We start from the raw sequence: 17,514 nt of genomic DNA, 5'->3' as shown, positions 1-17,514 counted from the left end.
ACATTTTAACTTTTTCACCTCCCTCCCCACCCCCATGAACAATCGCAACCTACCCAAACACTACGCAGTGAGATGGCCCATAGCCACTTACAGAGCTACAATAACATGAGATGTAAACACAGTGGTTAGAGGTCTATAAAATCATGAGTGGTGCGGAGAAAGTGACTAAGGAAAAGCTATTTACTTGTTCCCATAACACAAGAATTAGGGGCCGCCATATGAAATTAATGGGCACCAGGTTTAAAACAAATAAAAGGGAGTTCTTCCTCACACAGCACACAGTCAACCTGTGGAACTCCTTGCCTGAGGAGGTTGTGAAGGCTAGGACTATAACAGGGTTTAAAAGAGAACTCGATAAATTCATGGAAGTTAAGTCCATGAATGGCTATTAGCTAGGATGGGTAAGGAATGGTGTCCCTAGCCTCTGTTTGTCAGAGGGTGGAGATGGATGGCGGGAGACAGATCACTTGATCATTGCCTGTTAGGTTCACTCCCTCTGGGGCACCTGGCGTTGGCCGCTGTCGGCAGACAGGATACTGGGCTGGATGGACCTTTGCTCTGACCCAGTATGGCCGTTCTTATGTTCTTAGCCAAAGAATACACTTTGTGACTTGAAAGAAAACCACACCTATGTAGCTCAGCTCTGCCGGCATGGTACTATTTAAAAGGGAGCACGCATGAGGATTTATGGCATTTAGAAGACACCTTTAATACTTAACATCTGAGCGATTGTTGGGGCACTTTGGAGGCTCTTGTGGCTGCAAAACAATCGGCTGCTGGCTGCATTTGAGAAATGCTGTTCTGGAGTCTAAAGGAACAAGGCCTTCCCTTAGCCACATGCTGGGGAAATGAGGTAAGACTCCTTCTCATGAGATCACTCCCTCTCAGCTGTAGAGAAAAGCTTGACAACGTGACCCTGAGTTTAAAAGGTTCAAAAGCAGAAGGCGAATACGAAGTTTAAACGAGTTTAAACAAGAGACACTTATTGCTTGAGGGCCCCACTGCCTGATTTTGAGATCTTGGCTCGTTCAAGTAGGTGTGAGTTGTGTAAGTGTCACTTCTAGGAGTCTCATTTCGAGCCCCTTTCGAGTGCAGTCTCTTTTCCCATCTGTCAAGGTTCCTTCCCTACTTTGAACTCTAGGGTACAAATGTGGGGACCTGCATGAAAACCTCCTAAGCTTACTTTACCAGCTTAGGCTAAAACTTCCCCAAGGTACAAACTATTTGACCCTTGGACTTCCACTGCCACCACCAAACGTTTAACCGGGTTTCTGGGAAAGTGTTGTTTGGAAACGTCTTTCCCCCCAAAATCCTCCCCAAAACCTTGCACCCCACTTCCTGGGGAAGGTTTGGTAAAAATCCTCACCAATTTGCATAGGTGACCACAGACCCAAGCCCTTGGATCTTAGGGCAATGACAAAAGCATTCAGTTCTTGAAAAGAAACATTTTAATAGAAGAAACAGTAAAAAGAAAAGGATCACCTCTGTAAGATCAGGACGGTAAATACCTTACGGGGAATTAGATTCAAAACATAGAGAACCCCTCTAGGCAAAACCTTAGGTTACAAAAAGACACACAGACAGGTATATTCATTCTATTCAGCACAACTTATTTTATCAGCCATTTAAAGAAATCATAAGCTAACGCATATCTAGCTAGATTACTTACTAAGTTCTAAGACTCCATTCCTGTTCAGTCCCTGGCAAAAGCCTCACCCAGACAGACACAGACCCCTTTGATGTTCTCCCTCTTTCCAGCTTTTGAAAGTATCTTGTGTCCTCATTGGTCATTTTGGTCAGGTGCCAGCGAGGTTATCCTAGCCTCTTAACCCTTTACAGGTGAAAGGATTTTTCCTCTGGCCAGGAGGGATTTTAAAGGTGTGTACCCTTCCCTTTATATTTATGACACCATCACATACACCTCAGGTTTGCTACAGATCCACCGTCTTCCCATGTAGCACCGTGAGCTGCTGACCCCTTTCTGGTCGTTCAGATATGTGCAGTCACCTCCTCCTCTTAAGTGAAACCTGCAAAACACAGAAGCCAGGGAGCTGCAGTCAGGCAGAGGCCAGGCATTTCACACCAGTCCCAGCCAGGGGAGCCGTTCTCCACAGTGCAGGCCTGAGTGCAGAGCAGCTACTCTCCCAGCCCCTCAGGAGCAGAGCTCAGGACAGCGGGGGCTTTGCAGAACCGCTGACTGTTCCTGACCCTCTATGCTGAGCAGCCCACAGGGGTGCTGGAGAATGGACAGTCCCCAGCAGGACAGAGAGAATTTGTTAGACTGATTGTCAAAAGGGACCGGCCCTCTAACAAGAGGGGCAGACCATCACCAGAACCAGACGACTAAGCAGGAAAAGCGGGGGACAGGAGGGATCTCGCCTCCTTGAAACACATGGAGCAGAACCAAGATGACACTGAAAGAAGAAATTGCATTCAGGGGTTTCCTTTCTGTTGATCTATAACTCTTGAGCTTTCCATTGGGGATGAGGGGAAAAGAGAGTGTTGAAGAAGTTCCTTTGTGAAAGCATGTGTTCCTTGTTTGTAACCCTCACATGACTCTCCCAGAGTTCATCTGGTGTGGAGGGTGGAGCTCTAGGGACAACATGCCTCTCGGGAGATTTGGGAGGGTTCAGCACTGGTTTTGGATCCTACAGCAGCTGATCTGCAGGGTCCCACATCCTAAGGAGCATACCAGACAGGGAGTCTGTACCCCAGGAGAGTGCCACAGAGGCCCAAACTCAGGACAGTGTCTGGTAGCTCTTCAGACCCAGTGAGGCTGGAAGCAGGTGGGATCCAAAGGTTGGGTCCAATACAGCAGAATGGGGACTGTCCATTGGGGAGCCCTGACCCAGCGCCAAAAGAGCCTGATTTTTCAAAGTACTGAAGTAACCCAGACCAGAGAAGTGGGGGGGGGGTCTCCATCCCCCTCTAATGGCTGGCCTGCAAAAGAGCTTTATCAATGGGGGGGGGGTTTCAGTTAAAGAAGTGGATTCTTTCACTCCTATGGCAGAGGCTCATGCTTCTAGTCCTGAAGTCCCAGGGTTCAAGCAGCGCTGGTTTTGTGATCACACTTGGAGCCCACTGAAACCCATTGCGGGGTGTTGGCTGGGCAGCCATCACTACTGTACCCCGTTCCAGTGGGAGCCCCAGGTGTCCAGCACCTGTGAACCGCAGGCTCCTTTAACATCGGTGCCTTGTTGCGGATTCAGAGGCCTCACCAGCCAAGTCACTCAAACCTGCCGGCTGCAATCCCCAGCGGGACCTGCACCTGCCATGCAGTACTCGGCATGCTGCCCTCTCTAGCAGCCACTGTTAACCTGAGCTCCCTGCTGCCTCCTTTCCCCAGGGGGGGTCAAACACCCCAGGGACCTTGCTGAAGAGGGCTGGGGGAGAACAACGAGTGTCCCAGCTGAAATCCCAGCGCGCTGCGAGGGCATCTCTGGCTATGGCGGGCTCTGTCTCCGGCCCAGCACCGTGCTGCGGGGAGGAGCCGAGAGTTCAGGGACATGCCGGCTCCCATCGGTCTCCGATACATGCAGGACGCGAACGGACCAGGGTCGTGTCTGGTTGTTTCACTAGCACTGAATGGTGGATCTACCTGAACTCAAACAGCTCAGACACCAGAATCCCAAGCCCAGGGAATTAGTACAGAGGGGTGAGAGAGACTCACAGGTGGTTGAATTTGGTGCTGTTGGTCCATATCCAGGGCTGACCTTGTTCCCTCCGGAGGCCGATCCAGTGGTCCTGAACACCCTTATGGCGCAGCAGGAACACCTTCAAGAAAGCCGAGGGACAGCAGGTATCAGCCCCAGCTCCGGTGCTTCCCCACCCCCACCCCTCCAGGGCTCTGTGCTGCAGAGAATCCAAGCTGCATATTCATAGAGTATCAGGGTTGGAAGGGACCTCAGGAGATCTTCTAGTCCCACCCCCACCCCCAATTAAATCATCCAACAGATTTTTGCCCCATATCCCTAAATGGCCCCCTCAAGAATTGAACTCACAACCCTGGGTTTAGCAGGCCAATGCTCAAACCACTGAGCTATCCCTCCCCCCATATTGAAGAGTGCTCAGTTTATTTTTTTTTGGGGGGGGGGTGTTCCTCTGCCTTTTGCAAAGTACAAGATCACCCAGGCAGTATTAACCCTCCCCCTGCACAGAGCAGCCCCACCCCTGTGCTCCCAGTCACCCACACCCCAAGTCCCCCTGGGCTGGGGGCAGCTGCTGGGTCTGAGCTCTCTGCAGAGACCTCTCTTCTCACAGATCAGCCCCCGCTCACCACAGCAAGGCAGGAGGAGGGAGCAAGTCAAGCTGAAGTCAATCTGAGAGGATCCCCTCCTCCCCCGCCTCCTCGGCTGGCTGCTCCTTTCCCATCCCCACAACAGGAGCACTGGCTGGGTTCTCCGTCCCACTCCAGCAGCCAGCAGGCCAGGAGATGCCTGAGCCAGCACTGCCCTAGACAGAAGCTGTCTCCCTATTTGGGGAGGGGGGCAGCTGAGAATGGACAATCCCTGTGATCACACACAGACAGTAGGGCCCTGGGCCCAGCCAGGGCTGGCGTTCAGCAGCTGGAAGTTCATTCACTCTGGCCTCCCAGCACGGGAGGGCTCAGAGCTGCTCCTCACCCCACGGGGCAGAGCCCAGGTCCTACTGCAGCAGCCACCACTGTGCCAAGATCAGTGTATGGCAATTCGAGAGTCTCTCACCATTTCCTGCTCACTGTCGATGCCAGCCAGGGAGGCACCCTGTGCACAGCAGCGGCTCCGGCTGTCGGTCCAGCTCCCTTCCGTCTCTGAGAAATAGTAGCATTTCCCTCGGTATCCCATTCAGTCGTCCGGGCACTAGGGGCCAGCAGGGGGCACAGATCAGCTGATGAAAGCTGAGATGTCAGTACTGAGAATGAGACAGTCACATGGAGGGTAAGAGTTACACCTGGAATTGGGCATTTGACTGGTACAAAAATTGGTCAACTGACCAGTCAAATCTGTCAAAGAGTGGTCAGATATTTTAAAATACCAAATTTATCAGAATTGGTTACCTCCTGCTAGGAACAAAAAAGAGCAAGACGTCATTCTCTCCAGTAGGTTTAGCTTTCAATAGATACGGATCTACCTAATTTTTTTTTTTAAAAAATGTACTTCACTGAGTTATTTTAGCTAAGAAAAAAAAGGCAAAACAATGAAACCAGGTTCCAGAAAACACAAGTGAGGCTCCAAGACGCAATCCGAAAGGCAGGCTGCCTCCTACCCCCAGGGCTCTCGCTGGAGTATTTGACTGTGGCCAAACAGGCAGTCAGTTGACCGGCTTGCCAAGCCCATTGGGACCCCCAGCTGGAGCTGGACGATGGCAATCAGACGCAGGGGGATGGAGACGTTTGTCACTGTAAATTTGCCCGGCAAGAAGGATTCCAGGGACACTCCCAGCCTGCGAGGGACTGACACAGCTCAGAGCATTTCACCCCAGGCACAAGATCAACAGCTGGACGTTCAACCTCGCAACAAACAGCAGGTGAACAACTGAGAAGAACTTTGGAACTTTCACGCAGGGACATGAAAGCCACAAGGGGGCGCCAGAAACCACAGCAACCGGAAGCGACCTGTTGCACTGTGGGCCAGGAATGATGGAACTTAATTCACCTCCTACCTGTACTTTTCTCTCCCCAAACACAGCAGCAAGAAAGGCACTTTCTGGAAGCCCTCACGGCAGTGTAACCCTTTCAGAGCCATGAAAGAGCAGCAGTGGGGTCACCCATAAGTGACACCAAAGAGGATTTGAAAGACCTGTCTAGTTGAGAGGAGTCGGACTCAAACCCCTCCAGATGTTTTTGAGCACGTCACTTTTCTTTGCACCACAGTAACTCGGTAGCTGGTTTTCAAGCCTTCTCATGTGGCTGGCGCTCAGCGAGGAACAGACACTCTGAGTCGGGAAGAGTTAGGAAACGTGGCAGCGGTGATCAGAAAACGAGCATGTGTTCGCCTCACGCACAAGGCATGTCTGACCCTGTAGATTTAACTGTCCAGTGCACGGTAGCCCACACCCCTCCCCTACTGAACTGAGCAGAGAAGTCAGTGACTAACAGTTGATGGCACAGGCTGTCTCCAACATCCATCTCCAGGTCAGATGCCACATGTTCTGCAGAGCTCCCTGCACCTGCAGGTGTGTAACCAACCCTAAGCTCACAGATTCCCACCTTACACAGTGAGAGCCAATGCTGCCCATTGCAATAGCCTGCCATTACAGCAGGGAGCTGGGATTCAGGGCCCATCTGTATCAGAGCAGGCTGCACCAGTATAATCACAGTGTTGGGGACACTGGGGCATGGCCACTAGGTAACTCGAGGGGATGGAAGGCCACGAGTGTCGATGAAGCCCCTTGCACTAGGCCCCCCCTCTTGCCTGGAGGCACTCGCAGCAGCTCTGCGTACTAGGCCCAAGTGTCCTTGGCCCCCCTGCCTGGAGGCACACACAGCAGTTATGCTGAGAATCTGCAACAGTATGTTGCAGAGTCAGACTGCCTGAAACTAAGCAAGGCCAAACAGGGGAGATATGGAAGAACAATGCTGAATAAAGCAGCTTTATGTATAGTTTAACAAATGATACAGAGAATCAGGGAACTAGCTGGGAACTGGATTGGCTGGCTATATGGATACTTGGGGCAGCTTGCTATTGGATAAGTATGCTGGGAAAAAGGATGTATAAAAGCCTGTGTAACTTCCTGCTCTGTTGTGCAGGATTTGAGATTTTATTCTCCCTGTACCTTTTTGCAGCTGCAAATAAACTTTTCTGCTTCTCCACCCCGTTGTGATTATTGGGTGTAGCACACCGGGTAACGAACCAACTCGAGCTGTTGTTCAGCCTCTCTGCACTGGGTGCCGGCAACAACAGTGACGCAGTGACATCAGGGCAAACACCTCCTGGAGATGCGCTGGAGCAGTGCGGCTCGCTCTGGTAACTTCCTGCAGCGAACTGCACCAAGGCAAGCTCCTTTGTGCACCAGTGCAGTGCGTCTGCTTTAGCGGTTTGCCCCAATTCAACTGCACGGATGTCATGACATCGGCACAGAGGATTCCTAATGCAGACAGAGCTGGATTCAATCCCCTCTGCCAGCTGCTAAACCCTCCTGGGGCCTAGTGACCAGATCCCAGGGCAATAGAGAAATCCCACCCCCGACAGCCTCCAGCACGCCCTGCCCCAGACGACGGGGGGATACAGCAGGGTTCATGTTCCCGGCAAACAGACGCCCTCTGCACGAGCACACGCTGTCTGTGCAGCCGGGGGGAGTGAATGGTGCTACGGGAGCCTTCATGGCCACGCTCAGCGATTGGGGGGTTTCCACACTGCGCTGGTGGAGGGGTCTAGGCTGAGCTCTACGGCTCCTTTCAATAACACGGCAGCACCTGCCGCCCGGCCACAGGCGTGACCTGAAGATCCAGGAAGGCCAGGCTGGTAACCTCAGAGCAACACAGGGAAGGCAAAGGGCTCAGGGATGCGCTGCATCCTGTCCCATTGGACACCCTGGACAGGGACTGCTTCACGGCGTGTGGCAAACGTGACTTGGGTCCAAAGTGCTCAGAGATGGGCTGGGGGGCTAATGTCAGTCAGATCGTCCCCACACAGAGAGTGCCCAGGTGCCGGGGTCTGGGAGGGAGCAGGAGGAAGGTCGGTGAGGAAGATCCCCCAGGAATCCTCTGTCCCAGGGGCAGAAGCCAGATAGGCCGGGAGGAGAGAGGGACCGTGGCAGGTCACGGGGAATGGGATGCACGGAGATCGTAGATGGAGGGGAAGGGAGCGGGGCGGAAGCTGGGAACTCACCTGCCAGAGCAATGATGGCAGCGATCAAAGGAGACGATACAACTATCAGTGCAACCACAACTCCACAGGTTGGGCTTTTCTGGCAGTTCCAAGGAAGGTCTGAAACAGACAGACCCGTCAGGCAGGGCTGGGAGGACACGTCTCACTGACAGCACCGGGGCTGGAGCTGCCCTGGAACATGCACCGTTCTGTCGATTGCTCCTTCCCTCAGACTCTCTGGGAGGGGAGCCCAGAGGGTCAGGCAGACCCCCCCACCAAGGGCAGATGGAGGGTCCATGTCTCCCTAGAGCTACCCTGGGGCTGTTACCAAGATCCGGCTCTGGCTGGGTAGCAGGGCCTCAGAGCAGCAGCCGGGCCATGGTAAGACGCAGCTGTGGGGAACTACAGACCCTCCCCCTGCTCTGGGCAGGGAGCCTGGGGGGAGGGATACGGACCTGGGGCTCCTCTCAGCCCCCCACCCCTGGCAAGTGGAGGGTCATCCACAGCTCCCTGCAACTGCCTGGACTCCAGCACCCAGCCAGAGGTGGGGTGGGGGGGACCTCAGGGGGAAGAGAACGGGGAGGGGCAGGGCCAGTGACAAAAAGTGGGAGGGCCACGCCCCCTTCCAGCACCCCGGGCAGTCTCAGTATCTCTCTCCAGCCTGCCCCCAGGCAGAGATGCCCCATTACCTGGGTTCCCTCCAGTCTCCAGGTGTCCATTGCCATTAACACACAACTCCTGCAGCGGCTCTTCACTCTCAGCAACCCAGCTGCTGGCCCCATTGTCCCTCTCAGCGACACTCAGGCCACAGATGCTGCTGCAGGTGCTGGGCTGGGGTCGGCTCCTCTCAGTCTGAGTGGGTCCGATTTGGCAGCAGCAAAGCCGAGGCACAGATCCTGGCCCTGGCTCCCCGTCCCTGCTCCAGGCTCTCCAGCCGATCTGAAACCGAGACGGACCAAGCAGGACAGGTCAGCGGTGGGGGAGGCCATTTGTGGTTTCTTGTTCCCTGCCCAGCAGCCCAACCCCCTGCCAAAGGCGGTGCCATGATGATTAAAACCCCTTAACTCCCATCGGCCCTTCCGCCCCCAGGGCCTCAGAGACCTGATGTCCTACGGGCCCCTCCCACCCGTGACAGGCACCCAGCTGGGGGGTGGGGGAGAAGACCCTCCTCACACACACAATCCTCCTAGAAGTAAGTGTGAGTCAGATGTCAGAAGGGGAGGGGCTGGGGCTCGAAACAGCCTTGTCCCTGGCCCAGCCCCTCCTTGGAGGGCGGGACTTGAACCAGTGTCCAGCGCTCCTCTGCCCAGCCCCTCCTTTCCCTTCCGGGGGGGGCTCTTCCGAACCCCACCCCGCTCTTCGGCTCGGGGCCTGCCCCCCGAATCACCCCCCTTTGGCCCAGAGTCCCAGCCCTTCGGCCAAGGACCGGCCCCTGCCACTGCGCTGCCCTCCCCACACGGTCCCCAGGCACCGCCCAAGCCCCGCCCCCCCTTTGGAGCCCCGCCCCCCATGTGGTCCCCAGCCCCGAGCCCGAGCCCCGCCACCCATGCGGGCTCCGGTCCCTCCCCCTCCCCATTTGGTCCCTGAGCCCGAGCCCCACCCCCCATTCGGGCCCGAGCCCCGGCCCCTTCCCCTCCCCATTCGGGCCCGCGGTCCCCCCTCGCCCCAGTCCGGCGGTGGCTGGAACCGGCCCGCAATCCCCGCCGCGCAGCGAGCGAGCCAGCCACCGCCGAGCAGCCAGCAGCACCCACCCACCCACCCGCGGCCCGGGCAGGGACCCCTGGGACCCAGAGTCTCACCCGCAGGAAGAGCGCCCGGCGCCGCAGCCCGGGGAGGAGCTGAGGTCCCAGCAGCCAGGTGGGCTCGCAGCGGATCCCGCCGGGTGAGTTCGCAGTCGCAGAGCGACCGAAGAGCGACCGGCTTCCCTGTGACCCCCGCACCAGCTTCATTCCCACGTGGGTCTGAACAGCGGAAACGTCCCTGCCCCAGGGTCACCGCAACAGCGGCCGATCCCCACCGTCAGCCCCGCCTCCATTTAACCCCTGGACTCCCGGCCGCTCCGCTCCCCACAAACCTTCCCCCTCTCTCCCGGGCTGGCCGGGTGCCCGAGCGGCGTCCCGCCCGGCCCAGGGCAAAGCTCCGATCAGGGCTCAGTCCTTGCCCTCCCTGGCCTGCCCGCCCTGCCCGCCCTCCTCCTGAAACCTTGTCCTCCCTCTGCCCTCCCCTGCTCCCCCCAGCCCCGACCCCTCTGATCGCTGCTTCCCCCTCCTGCCAGCTCCCCGGGGCCCTTCCATAGGCTCTGTCCTTGGTCCCCTGGGGCTGACCAAATAGTTTATAAACACATGGGGCGGGGAGGGTCCTTACTGGTTTGTTTCGGTGTAACAGTGTGTTACAAGGAGGGGGGAGGTCTTGAGAAAAAAAAACAAACAAACCAGTAAATGTGACATGGTTTATGGCCAGCCTCCCTCTTCTGTTCTCTTCTCCCTCTGCCCCTCCTCTCTGGGTTGTCTCCTCTGTAAACACAAATTCAACTCCCCTCTCCATGCTGACAACTCACCCATTTGCCTCTCTGCACCAGCCCCATCTCCTGCTGGCCAAATGAACACCTCAGCCTGTCTCTGGGACATCTCCTTGTGCCTACCTAGGTGTCAGCTCAAGCCCAACATGGCTAAAGCAGAGCTCTCTGTCTCTCCCCTCCTGTCCAAGCCCTCTCTATTGCCTCCTTTCTCCATCACTGTGGACAACGCCAGCATCCTGCCTGTCACTCAGGCCCATAACCTGTCATCTTCCACTACACCTCTCTCTAGGTCAGGGGTGGGCAAACTTTTTGGCCCAAGGGCCACATCGGGGTTGCAAAACGGCATGGAGGGCCGGGTAGGGAAGGCTGTGACTCCCCAAGTAGCCTGGCCCCCACCCCCTATCCACCTCCTCCCACTTCCCGCCCCCTGACTGACCCCCATCCCTAACCGCCCCCTCTGGGACCCCATCCCCTAACCAACCCCTGTCCCTGAGTGCCCCAACCCCTGTCCACACCCCTGCTCCCTGACAGCCCCCCCCCGGATTCCCACACCTATCCAACCCCCCCGTTCCCCATCCCCTGACTGCCCCCCCCAAGAACCTCCACCCCATCCAACTGCCCCCTGTCCCCCGACTGCCCCTTATCCAACCCACCCCCCACCCGCTTACCACGCTGCTCAGAGCAGCAGGAGCTCGCAGCCCCACCGCCCGGTAGCAGCAGCGGGCCAGAGCACCAGCGGCACAGTGAGGTGAGGCCGCAGGGGCGAGGGGACAGCAGGGGAGGGACTGGGGGCTAGTCTCCCCTGCTGGGAACTCAGGGGCCGGGCAGGACAGTCCCGCACGCTGGATGTGGCCCGCGGGCCGTACTTTGCCCACCTCTGCTCTAGGTCCTCACATCCAGGGCTGTGCTTAAGTCTTGTGGAGTTTTCCTGCATAACATCTCTAAGATACAGCCTTTCCTCTCCATCCACACAGCTAAAATTCCCATCCAGGCTTTGATCACATCACATCTCAGTTACCGCCACATGCTTCTCTTTTCCCTCTTCCCCAGCTCATATCCATTCAGAATATTGCAGCAAGCTGCAAAGATCATTCTCTGAGCCCACTGCTTTCACCATGTCACCCCTCTTTGCATCCCTCCACTGGCTCCCCCTTCTCTATTGCATCAAACAGAAGCTGCTTGTCTTCTCTTTCAAGGCCCTTCACATACTGTCCTCTCCCAACCGGACATCTCTCATTCACTGTACCAAGGTGTTGACTCCCACCTCCAATCGGTCCATGCTGCCAGCAAAACCCACTTGTTAAATTTTCAGACAACCACCTTCACGCTTTCTGCCACATGCCCTTCATGCTCGGAAGGAGAGCCCCTTAAACATTTGCAAACCTACCTCATTATCCATCTCCAATTCCCAAATCAAAGCTCTTCTTTGCCCTGGTGTCTCCCAAAAATTCAACAGCCTGTCTCCTGGGGCGCTCAGACCACTGCCTATCATACCGACCGATACACTCTCATTATTTCCTTGCACTCCCCTGTCTGTCTGTCTCCATCTGTCTCTTGTCTTATACTTAGATTGTCAACTCTTTGGGGCAGGGACTGTCTTTTGTACTATTTTGTACAGCACCTAGCACAATCGGGTCCTGATCCATGACTGGGGCTCCTATGTGCTACAGTAATACAAATAACACTGGCTAGAGAATGTCACTATTATGGCTTCAGTGCCCTCCCCCCCACCACCACCAAAAAGCAGCAAAACAAAACAAAAAAAATCAACCTCCCAGCTCAAAACGTATGTGTTTACACTCAGCTGGCAAACTCAATGTAAAGTACTAGTAGAGGTGAGGGAGAGGTGTCTTTTACCTTGATGTAGCTAGTCCAGGAATGCTATACGCTCAGCCTGGTATTTACCTGGACAAGTGACACAGAGGTTAAAGCCACCTGTGCCTTGTCTCCACTCCGATTTTACATCAAGTTAGCTATCTCCGTGTAAATACACTTTTGCAGTGAAGACAATGCCTGGGAGACTCCTACCTCAAGCTCTGAACTTCTGGTTGAGCTAGAAATTATTTGCAACATTTAAGAGCCCACTGATTGAAAGAGGTTAAACACACACAACATTTCTCCATTTTATCTTTGTGCAACTGACAGCACTCTGTGTAGTCAGTTTCACTGCTTCCTCCAGAGAAGCATTCATCAAATCTTTGGAAGCTGTGCACTGCTTCAGGACAATATAATCAGTCATGTCTCTCTCCCCCCACACCCTCCACATGTGTATTCGTCAAGACCTAATCATCTTTATTTATACCTCTTCTGTACCCCTCTAACTAGTGCTTCATACACATCCCCAGGGGAAGGAGAGGGCAAATGAGTGCACCCCACGCTCAGAGAGACACTGACCTGGGAGCGATTTCTAGACATGGTTGAAAATCTTTTCCAAAGGAAGGATTGTCTGTGGAAAAGTGACTATTTTTGGAATGCAAGGGTTTTCAGGAAAGATTGTCAAGACTATAGGACTTTCCTGTTTTCACAATATTGTTCTGACACTTTTAAAATCAATCTTTTGTTCACTATATACTGTCTTTCATGCCTCCACCCCCTTTGACCCAAAACCTGAGTTTGTTCTAAGTGGAAAAAATGCAACTAAATTTTTTTGCAAAAAATGTTGATATACATTTAAACATTTGATGAGTCCCACCCCAGAGATGGCTGCATTTCAGCACTGGATGAACGATCGCAGCGCATTGTTACCATATGGCTGTCAACCAGCTGCTGCACCCAACCCCAGAGGCAGTTAGATTTCAGTACTTGGCAAGCAATTGTTGTACCAATAAAATAAAAACCAGCAGGATCTTATAAAAGGGACAAGGCAAAATGCCACATTTATTGTAAATATAATAAAAAGAAATATAAAACTCACACTGTTGTATTGTTACTTATTCCTTACTTAAATATATATATATATATATATATATATATATTCATTCATTCATTCATTCATACCAGTTCTGCATAGGGGTTATAGTTACCAGCCTAGAAGTTGCTCGTGACAGAGTACTGGCCAGGTAACCTGTACACGAGAGTGGAGCCGAGTCCGTGTCAGATGCGCATCCGATGCTCCTGAAGGGTAGTGGCAGAACTGGAGACTCAAAGTTCTCAGTCCTTAGTGTCCATTTTTGTAGGAATTTCTTCCTATGCCAGTCCATGGAATTTGCTTTGTCATATTGTTAGTCATGACTGCTCCAGGACGGCTGTCAGGTACTCATCAGCTTTCTTCATCCTTTGAATTGGTTGGGTGGATCCTAGTTTGCCCTCTGGTGGGGTTCTCTGGTTGTCTCCACCTGGCGTCTTCTTCGGCCAATTGATGTTAAATTCCTAGGCTGCCACTTCCCTGATTATTCAAAACCCACCATTCATTCACATACATTCCTTACTTTAATAAAAACACATTTCTCATTTCACCGTCTATTGTTATTTTATTTGAGACTCCCTGTCTCTTAACATTCCTTCGGTATTGACTTTCTTTTATCATACAAAGGTGTTATTTATTTGAGACTCCCCGTTTTTTAACATTCCTGATCCAAACTATAGAGGGTGGGAGTCTCTATGTGGCATTTCTATGAGCGCCGCTCCAAATCGCGGCTCTTCGCCGTGTTACAAGAAATCATGTCCATCTCCATCACAAAGTATCCCTTTGCAAAGTAGAGCCAATTGAACATAACCTTTTAAGAAAGTCACATTAATTGATTGGTTTACATTTATAAGCGTCAATCTCAATTACAATCAATGGAAAGCCTCAATACAGAGAAAGCAGAATCAATTGAGCGGTTTAGTTTTACAAGCGTCAGTCTTACTAACAAGTGAGAGAAAGTATCACTTCAGAGAAAGCAGAGCCAATTGAGCAGCTTGCAAGGTACGGTTTGCAAGCTTTAATACAGAATTGTAAATCAATATTGCAGATTTACAATTATGTCAAATGGAAGAATTATAAATGTTATAAATGCAGATTTACAAATACTATAAATCAATATTGCAGGTTTACAATTTATTATGAACAGAATCACAAATATTAGGAATATGCCTACACAATCCCTGGGCAACCTTGCTGCATGGTTATTGCCAGCTGCCCCAACCCAGAGGTGGCTGCATTTCATGCACTGGGGCTGTGATATACCATAGGGATTAGGCAAGCTGAAGACTCAGAACAGAGTACTGGCCAGTACTGGTCTAAAAAACCTGTATCTATGGAAACTGAGGCAGTAACACACCTATCCTCCTTTCAGGTATTTTGTTCATCCCTTTCCTGGTGACACATGTGAAACTGGATCATACCAGCTTCAGGGTAGAGACCATGCAGTTCTAACTAAGTGTCTCTACAGCACCTAGCACAGCTCTTCAGGGCAGAGACAGTCTCTTACTACACACAGATACAGCACCGAGCACACTGGGACTCTGTTCTGCTGGGAACCATAAATCACTGAACATTAAATCCCACCAAATGAGGGTAAATCCAGCCTCATCATGGTATCCACTCATTATACTCCACACCTGAACATACTCATTATATGAACAACATGACCCCATATCTCAATGTCTGTACTTTGACCCGTTAAACTTTTACCCCCAATCGGGGAGATTGCAGATTATGTATTCCTTACGCCATCTGTTCCTAAACCAAATTTCGCACCCCTTGATAATCTGTACCTTATTCCCTGATCACCAGAAACTTCTATGCTTAAACTCTGTACCATTTTCTTTTTTCTTCAACATCATCTTAATAAAATTATTAAATCTGCAAATAATAGTACATCATTCATGTGCCCTGGGAGGCCCTTTAGCTCACCTTTGGGGGCTGTAAAAACAACAATAGAGCTGCTGCAATATCAGGGTCTCCCAAAGAACCTCTGATCTCCACCCAAGCCCATGTCCCTCTTTGCAGAGCAGGGGGTTGGGAGTCAGTGTCACAAGCCACTGCTACGTAGGAAGATCACAGCTTCCTTCGTCCAGGGACTTCATGGCTGCAGCACTCCTTGTAGCTCAGGTCCCTTTTCCATCTCCCCCTCTCTGTGCATTCACTGAGGGGGGAGCCCGAACTCCCCCCTTCACACACATCATGTCTTCCCCCATTGCTAGGGCAAGGAAAAACCCACGAAAAAAGCCAGCCGCAAGGGGACTGCAATACACACAGGGGCGTGGCCATATACTCTATTAGCATCCTGATCCTGGATTGGACAAGGCACCAAGAGCCTTAACTACATCCGCTGTTGAAATGAAGGAAACTTGACCGGCGTGGCGGGACATTTGTAATGACACTGATCAGATTAGCACAAAGTGCACCAAATCCCTTCAAGGGGACAGAGCCCTTTGGTTCAGCCCTCTTACGTGTGCAGCAGGGAACAGACAGCATGGGCCATTGCAGTGTCTAACAACCTGCCACGGCAGTAAAGGACCCAGGGGGTCAAGCACATGATTTAGAACCATGATAGGAGCCTCGCGGCTCATGGCCACTTCTTGCTTGCTGGTTGCCAGGAGCCAAAGAGGACCAGAGCATGCAGATCATACGCAGCAGTCAGGCAATGACCAAAACCTGCTGGATCATGCAGGGCCCATGGCTGGCTGGCGGCAGGGCTGAGACAAAGACCCAGGATGGGCTAACAGCCGCGTTGCAGCCACTTGACCTAGGGGGCAGTGTGCGGGGAATGGGGGAGCGAGAGAGGCTGCTGGGGCTTGCAGGCTGAGGCGAGGGCAAAGAGGATACTGGGGCCATGAGAAAATGGCCAGACAATACGCTGTAGTAGCCACTAAGGGAAGTGGTGACCAGCAGCCTGCAGGTCCCCCGGAAGGGGGGAGCACAGAGTGTGACACAGGCACGAGGCTGTGTGGTCGAAGAGGAGGCCCGGCCCGTCACATGTGCAGACTTTTGTTTCTCCTGGTGGGTGCTCCACCCCGAGGCCCAGCCCTCACTCCGCCTCTTCCTGCCCCCTTCCCCCGAGGTCCCGCCCCGCATGGCCGCCACTCACTCCTCTCCATCCCCTCCCCCAAGGCCCCTCCCCCGCCTGCCACTTGCTCCTCTCCGCCCCTCCCCCGAGCGCCTCCTGCTAGCCGATCCAGCCCCGGGGCTGCTGGAACAACTGGTTGGTGGCCAGCCAGGGAGCCCTGGAGCCACGGCTCACATATCCCACCTGGGCGTCTCTGGCTAGCAGCAAACACCTCCCTGATTCCAGGCAGACGTGGGGAGCTGGTTTAGGTTACATGGTGCATGGAGGGGGGCTAGGCTGAAGGGTGCAATCTGACCCCCCAACCCCCCTCAGTGGTTCACCTTTCAGAGGTGCACTTTGATTCCAGGGGCCGTGACTGTGGGTTTCATTCCCACCTCTGGGTTTTCTTTGTCGCAGTCGCTGGGAGCTGCTCCCACCTTCCCTCCCTGATTCTTTCAGGTTTTTCTTCTTCTCCCTCCTCTCTTCTCTCTCTTTCCTTCTCCAGTTCCTGCTTCTACCCTAGTTCTTTCTCTCCCCCGTCCCCTTCCTGCGTTTCTCCTGTTCCCCCTTTTCTCAATCCTCCCTCCTTCCTTTCCTCACCTCAATTTCAATCTCTCTCCTCCCGCCCCGCGTGTTCTCCCCACCCCCTCTCCTGAGTCTGCTCTGCATGCAGCCCGTTCTCTGGGTGTGGGGATAGGAGGCTTTCAAGGGGAGCCCTGCTCTCTGTGATGAACAATGTGCTGTCCTTTGGTTTCCAGTGGACATTTTGTGCTACGGTTGTTACAGCCAGAAACCTTCCCTAATACTCTGTTTACATGGCTATCAACGCCACGCCACCCTCCCCTCCTCCTCCTCCTGTGCCCCCTGGCCCTGAGGTGGGCGGGACCCCAGATCCCACCCAGAAATGGCGGTTACAGGGTTTGAGTTTTCTCACACTGTTTTCAAAGATCAGTCTGACTCGATTTCATGAATTGTTCATTTCCCTCCCCCGCCCACCGGAGGAGGGCCGGGTAGAGAAGGCTGTGACTCCCCAGATAGCCTGGCCCCCACCCCCTATCCGCCCCCTCCCACTTCCTGCCCCCTGACTGACCCCCATCCATAACCGCCCCCTCTGGGACCCCATCCCCTATCCAACCCCTGTCCCCTGAGTGCCCTGACCCCTATCCACACCCCTGCTCCCTGACAGCCCCCCCGGGAATCCCACACCTATCCAACCCCCCTGTTCCTCATCTCCTGA

The 17,514-nt window shown here is 53.5% G+C and overlaps 1 pseudogene; it reads right to left on the bottom strand.

Annotated features, from left to right (window-relative positions):
* Window positions 1-1,069: 1,069 nt before the first annotated feature.
* Window positions 1,070-9,736, bottom strand: LOC144276248 (C-type lectin domain family 2 member E-like; annotated as a pseudogene).
* Between the last annotated feature and the right edge of the window lie 7,778 nt (window positions 9,737-17,514).

This window comes from Eretmochelys imbricata, chromosome 16 (genome assembly GCF_965152235.1).
Source record: "Eretmochelys imbricata isolate rEreImb1 chromosome 16, rEreImb1.hap1, whole genome shotgun sequence".
Classification (NCBI taxonomy): Eukaryota; Metazoa; Chordata; order Testudines; family Cheloniidae; genus Eretmochelys; species Eretmochelys imbricata.
Note: the sequence above shows the minus strand (reverse complement) of the source record. Positions and strands in the feature narration are given on the sequence as shown.